Below are 6,000 nucleotides of genomic sequence, written 5' to 3'. Positions count from 1 at the left end.
TCTTGTCCGTCCAGAGACACATTCACCCTTCAGAGACCGCTGAGAAACACAGCAGTATAGCCCTGGGTTGGCCTCTGAGAACTTGATCTCCTCGGCATTTTCATGCATCTTACATATCATTAGCCATCACATGTCTTTCCAGAGCAGATTACCTCACTTCCATTGTGTTCCCTACCTGCTTGAAAAACCCAACTCTGGGTCAACCAAGCCATCCCATTTCTCTGTGCTTATGCCTGGACTGCTGAGCCCTCCAGGAGCTAATCACAGGCCTATACGGATAAGGGCAGTCCCAACCTGAGGCAGGCCCTTTTCCTAGGCAGCAATTCCATCTTTGTGGAACAGGCTATTTGAAACATTCTCTGCTTGCTGGTTATTTGCTGTTTCTCCTGTGGGTAGATTTTCAACCTATGTCTTTTCTGTGCACTGTCTGACCTTAACAGACGACATCATCTGGCTCCTTGCCTTCTGGCTTTCCACTGGGTTTTGTCAAAAGAGACATCAGCAGAAGCACCAGAGGGAAAGAGAAGAGAAAAGTTGGGTTCCCTGTTTCCCTGTTTCTTCTCAGCCTTACCACAGATCTGATTAATATCTCTGTTGAGCAATTAATTCCCCTTTCATGGCTCCCACTCTCAAGGGCTCCCTTCCCTTTTCTTGGCCATTGTTGCTCTTTCCTGGGTCCTTAGCCTCCCTATCTGTTCCCCTGACCCAGCCCACATCTACCTGAAGTGCGCCATAATTAATTCTCTTTAGTTAAACTCTTTAAGTGTGCTATCTGTTTCCTGCTGAAGAGTGACTATGTACATTCAGTCTCCTCAAACACATGGGCTCTCCAACGATTCCTTCATCCCCCGCAGTGAAGTGACCCCTTCACTCTTACTTCACAGAGAGAATAGAGGGCACCAGAAGGGAACCTTCTCACCTTCTTCCATTGAGCCTAAAACCTTCTGGTATCTGCTTCCATTCTCTTCCCACCATTTCTCCTGTTATACTAACTAACAGATTACCCAGCACCTGCTTGAGACCAATTTGTCCACTTGTGCTCTGGATTCCATGACCTCATCTTCCTGGCGTCCTTGTTCTGAATGTTGTTGTTTCTCTCTGTAATCTTCAACCTGTCCTTCACACTGGATTCTCCTTTCTGGCAGCAGTCAAAGTTGTTCAAGGTTTTCCCATCTTTTTTTTTTTTTAGTTTGGGAGAAAGAGGGGGCGGGGTGTTGAGGGAAGGAGAGAGAGAGAGAGAGAGAGAGAGTCTCAAGCAGACTCCATGCTGAGTGTAGAGCCCAATGCAAGGCTCAATCTCATGACCCAGAGATCATGACTTGAGCTGAAAACAACAACAGTCTGACCCTTAACTGACAGAACCACCCAGGTGCCCCCAAGCGTTTCCCATCTTTAAAATTATCAACACCTTCTTCTCTTTAGCCACCATATTTCTCTCTTCCACATCACAGAAATCTGAAAAAGACTGTCTTTCATTTCTACAACCTCACTTCGTATTTTCTGCGGATGGCCTCTAGTCCCTAATGGGCAGCCGATCTGTTTAAAGGATCATACCGTCTTTTGCTCAATCTGGCATTTTATCTTTAGTAGGAATTTAGTTGTTTCTCTTTTTCCCTAAAAAATTATTTTTAAGAACGAAAACGGGTTATGAGTCTGAAAAGTTGGTCAAACATTGTTAATGCCAGCATTCCACACTTACTTTTCCACTATAACTTGCAAGTGAAATTCTTGAGAAAATGTGTATGTACTTCAGAACTATGGTCAGCACTAGGCATCAGGACAAGGGGAGGCATGCATCAGGTTCTGTGAGGAAGGAAGCAAGAACTATGGTCAAAAGAGGAGCTCAAAGCCAGGAGTGGGTCTGACAGTTTGAAGCAAAATTCATTCAGACATGGTTCTCACCTATAGACCTATACACAGCAGTCTGTGGTGCTTTATGAAAGATTACTTGCCCTGTCTTGTTTTTTTTTTTTTTTTTTAAAGATTTTATTTATTTATTTGTCAGAGAGAGAGGGAGGGAGAGAGAGCAAGCACAGGCAGACAGAATGGCAGGCAGAGGCAGAGGGAGAAGCAGGCTCCCAACAGAACAAGGAGCCCGATGTGGGACTCGATCCCAGGACGCTGGGATCATGACCTGAGCCGAAGGCAGCTGCTTAACCAACTGAGCCACCCAGGCGTCCCCCCTGTCTTGTTTTTAATCTTTATCTTCCCTCTACCTCCACCTGGGAACATCTGCCTCAATCCTCCCATTTATCAGAAGGACATTGTACAGAAAGCATATTCTTTTACAGACATCCAACTTATGTTTAAATTATCAATTTAATGCTCAATTATCAAAGAGCATGGATTTTAGAATCAAACAGGCATGGGTGATTGTAGGAAATTTATTAAACCTGTCTAGGTCTCAGTTTCTTTTGTACTACTCAAAATATATGCATTCTCCACCCCATTTCACCTCTTCATACACACAGTCACCCAATACGCGCAGGCTAGTACTTTCTCAAACTCAATACGCATTTGAAGCACTTGGGGGGTCTTATTAAAATGCAGGTTCTGAGTTAGGAGGTCTGGAGTAATTCTATATTTCTAAGGAGTTCTCAGGTGCTGCCTGTACTACTGATCCTTGGGCCATCCTTTGAATAGCAAAAGCCTCTCTAAGCATTGATCACATGAGTATGAAAAATGAAAATGAGTCACCATCTCTTATAACAGTGGAAAGTTTCACAGTGTCTCTTAGCCTTTTTAAAAATACATTATAAGGATGATGGAATGCTTTGGGTAGCTCTGGGCAGTCTTCATCCCTGCAAATGGTCAGAACTCCTCTTCTCACTTCAATGTTGGTGTGGTCAGGTCTGCTAGGCCACTGGTCCTTCCTCTGCATTCTCCCAACTCATATCCTAGCTAGCCAGAGCTCCTTACCGTTCTTCAGGTACCTCAGATATTCATAAGAGAATTTCTCTGTTTCCAGTCTCCCCTCCATGAACTAGCCTGTGTACACCAGTTCCTAAATTAAGTCCAGACCTTGTGAGAGAAAGTGCTCCCTGATGGCATGACTTGGACTTCCTGTGTACTGGGCAATAATAGTATAAATGAGCTTTTGGACACTGAGAAAAATTGGGCCCCAAAAAGTATTGGGGCCAACTCTTCCATGTGTATTTAGTACAGTCAAATAAAGTATGCTTCATTTAAATGAAATGAAATGAAATGAAACATTTTAAAAACACTCTAGGTGTTAAAATGTATAATATAAATGATAAGCTGTTATCATAATAATGTCTATAGTTTCATTGAGCACTTATTAGGCCCTGGGGTGCTGTACTACCTATAATATATATACTACCTATAATCTTCTTATAAACGTTGTAATCTGTGTTTCCTTCTTGTGCCAATGGGGATTTTGGAACTCAGAGAGGTTGAACAACTTCCCAACTTGGAATCTGCTGCCTTGGTCTCAGGCTCAAAGCTCCTTACACTACTGCTTTTCCAGACTTATATGATCTCTCATGCTCTCTTTTCATTTGACAACCACATCCTTACATACATGTTTTGTTTTACTTTTTCCACTTACTTTCTCATTTGTAATATTTGTGGATTTTATTAATGAGGCTCCTCTTGACTTGAAGCAATGTGATCATCACAGATGGGAAATATCTGTGAGGGGCTTCTTCAGAATATTTTGTTGAGTTTAATCTTACACAAATGGTCTTCCTGAGGGTCTGGAGTGGTGGGAAATGGAGTCACTTTTTCTATCAGGTAGTGAGACAGTATCCAACTGCGAAGAGTGTGAATTAATTGTGATTCCAAGGTAGGGGTGAAGGAATACTTGAGTTCATACCAAACCACACACTAAGAATTCTGGTGTGTTGTTTTTATAGTGAGTGACTGAATTGGGGTCAGATCTCAGGATGGGAATCAAGGCAAGGAGACCTAAACAGGCACTCGAACAGAACAAACAAACATAGGGGAAGGGAAGGAAAAATAAGCTAAGATGAAAACAGAGAGGGAGATAAACCATAAGAGACTCTTGGAGGGGAGGTGGGTGGGGGGATGGGGTAACTGGGTGATGGGCGTTAAGGAGGGCACTTGATGGAATGAGCACTGGGTGTTGTATGCAACTGATGAATCTCTAAATTCTATCCCAGAAACTAAAAAAAAAAAAAAAAAAAAAAAGAAAAAAGAAAAAATCACAGCAGCAATACTCCAACTAGGGAAGAATGACTTAAATACTGGGCTGGAAGCTCCTTTGTGTGTGTGGTCATCTTTCAAGTTTTAAAGAAACAAGTTTGAGTAAATTATAGCAGTACTGGGCAATGGCTGGGACAGGTGGCTTTGGTCTGACACTCAAATGTGTCTTGTAAGATCACAGAATGTCATTGATTCTGGTCGCCCGACCTTCGTCAGATCTTGCCTGCTTTTAAAAACAAGAAAATAATCACCTCCTGTTTTGCTCTCTACTTTTCCTTTTTGGGATTATGCTCAGTCCTTCTTCTCCTTTAACGGGAGGGAGACGGAGAAAATGTAGGTGATTTCTACATCTCTAGACTCTGTAGAGGCTGGTAAAGCCTCGTACAGAAGAGCCTTTTTCCCTGGAAGTTTCCTTAAAGCAGTGATTGCAGAGCTGGTATATAGCCATTAGCACACATTTCATTGAGGGCTTTGATGTATTTTCTTTGTTTGCCAAATAAACTTTATTTTCAGAGAGGGTTGCTCCATGCTTTATAAATAGCAATGTTCTCAAATCTATAAACAGGAACTGCGTTCTCTTTCAATGATGATGTTCTAAGAGAAATCTGTAGCATATTGAAGCAGCAGAAACACTGTAGGAATATAAAGTGACTCCCTACCCAGAGTGAAGTATTTGAAAGGTAATGAAGATGACCAACCCTAATTCACCATTAGCAATTTACCAGAAAGGAACAAACCAACCCTGTAACAGGCAGGTAAAGAAAAACCCCAAAACTTAAGTGAGCAAACGGCCAGTGTGCACTTATTATGACCTATGACCAGAATTCACATGTCCCTCATAAAGCAAGAGGGACAGAAATGCATAACATAAGTTCAATGCTCAGAGTCTGGTCCTGGATCAAATCTGCATTCCTGGTGACACACAGCCTCTGGCTTGGAGTTTTTTAAGGTGCTGAAGGTAGAGCAAGTCACACAGTCACGCAACCTTTCTGGGCCCGCATCTCCTCCTCTAAGGGTGGAGACTGTGATGAAAATACATGGGACAATGATTCAGCTCTGTTGCTACATGGGTATTGGTCATAGCAATACATGTCATTGTTATTCTGACCAGAAGCAATGGTGTTCATTTGGAAAAGAATCTGGTTCAGAGTTCTCCTTGCTGAGACTTGGTGGTTGGTGCCCTCCTGTGTGTCCCTCCGGGCCCGGCCCATCACGGCCTCTGTGTGCAGCCCTGTCTGTGTGCTGATGCGTGCATTTCCCTTCTCTGGGAATGGCCTGCTGGGTTCTATTCAGTTCTCCCAAGTTCAGAGGACAAAGGGGACGTTGAAATGAATTAGAGGATGGATCTTCTTAGCATGAGAATTGAGAGTAAATTAAAATGTTAAAATCCATGGCAAGAATGCAGAAACATCACTCATTCCTCAGGGTCTAACTCACAAAATCTTCATTTCCATCGAGAGCAGAGCAAAAATGCTACCAAGTCAAGAAAAACAGTCACTTTCAGATGGCAGCGCAGTTGGGCTCAGATTGTCTCCTTACCTCCCTTCTTGGGGTGACCTAAATTTCTAGCGCCCTTCCATCCTATCTTGACCACCGGAGGGGTGTCTGGTGTCTATGTGGTCCTTGTCCTCGTCCTGTCAGGCCTGCTCTTCAGGCTGTTCGTTGGTCCCCTGCAGTGAGATGCCTTCCCTCACATTGGGGCCCACAGTACAGCACTTGGGAGTTCCCTTGTCTTGACCTCAGCTCTCCCACCAGCTGCCTTCTGTCGGTCATGTCTGTGTGCTTCTGTGGGATGGACCACTGCTCTAGAAACCC

Source organism: Enhydra lutris, unplaced genomic scaffold (genome assembly GCF_002288905.1).
Source record: "Enhydra lutris kenyoni isolate GAN:26980312 unplaced genomic scaffold, ASM228890v2 scaffoldscaffold2, whole genome shotgun sequence".
Taxonomy (NCBI): domain Eukaryota; kingdom Metazoa; phylum Chordata; class Mammalia; order Carnivora; family Mustelidae; genus Enhydra; species Enhydra lutris.
Note: the sequence above shows the minus strand (reverse complement) of the source record.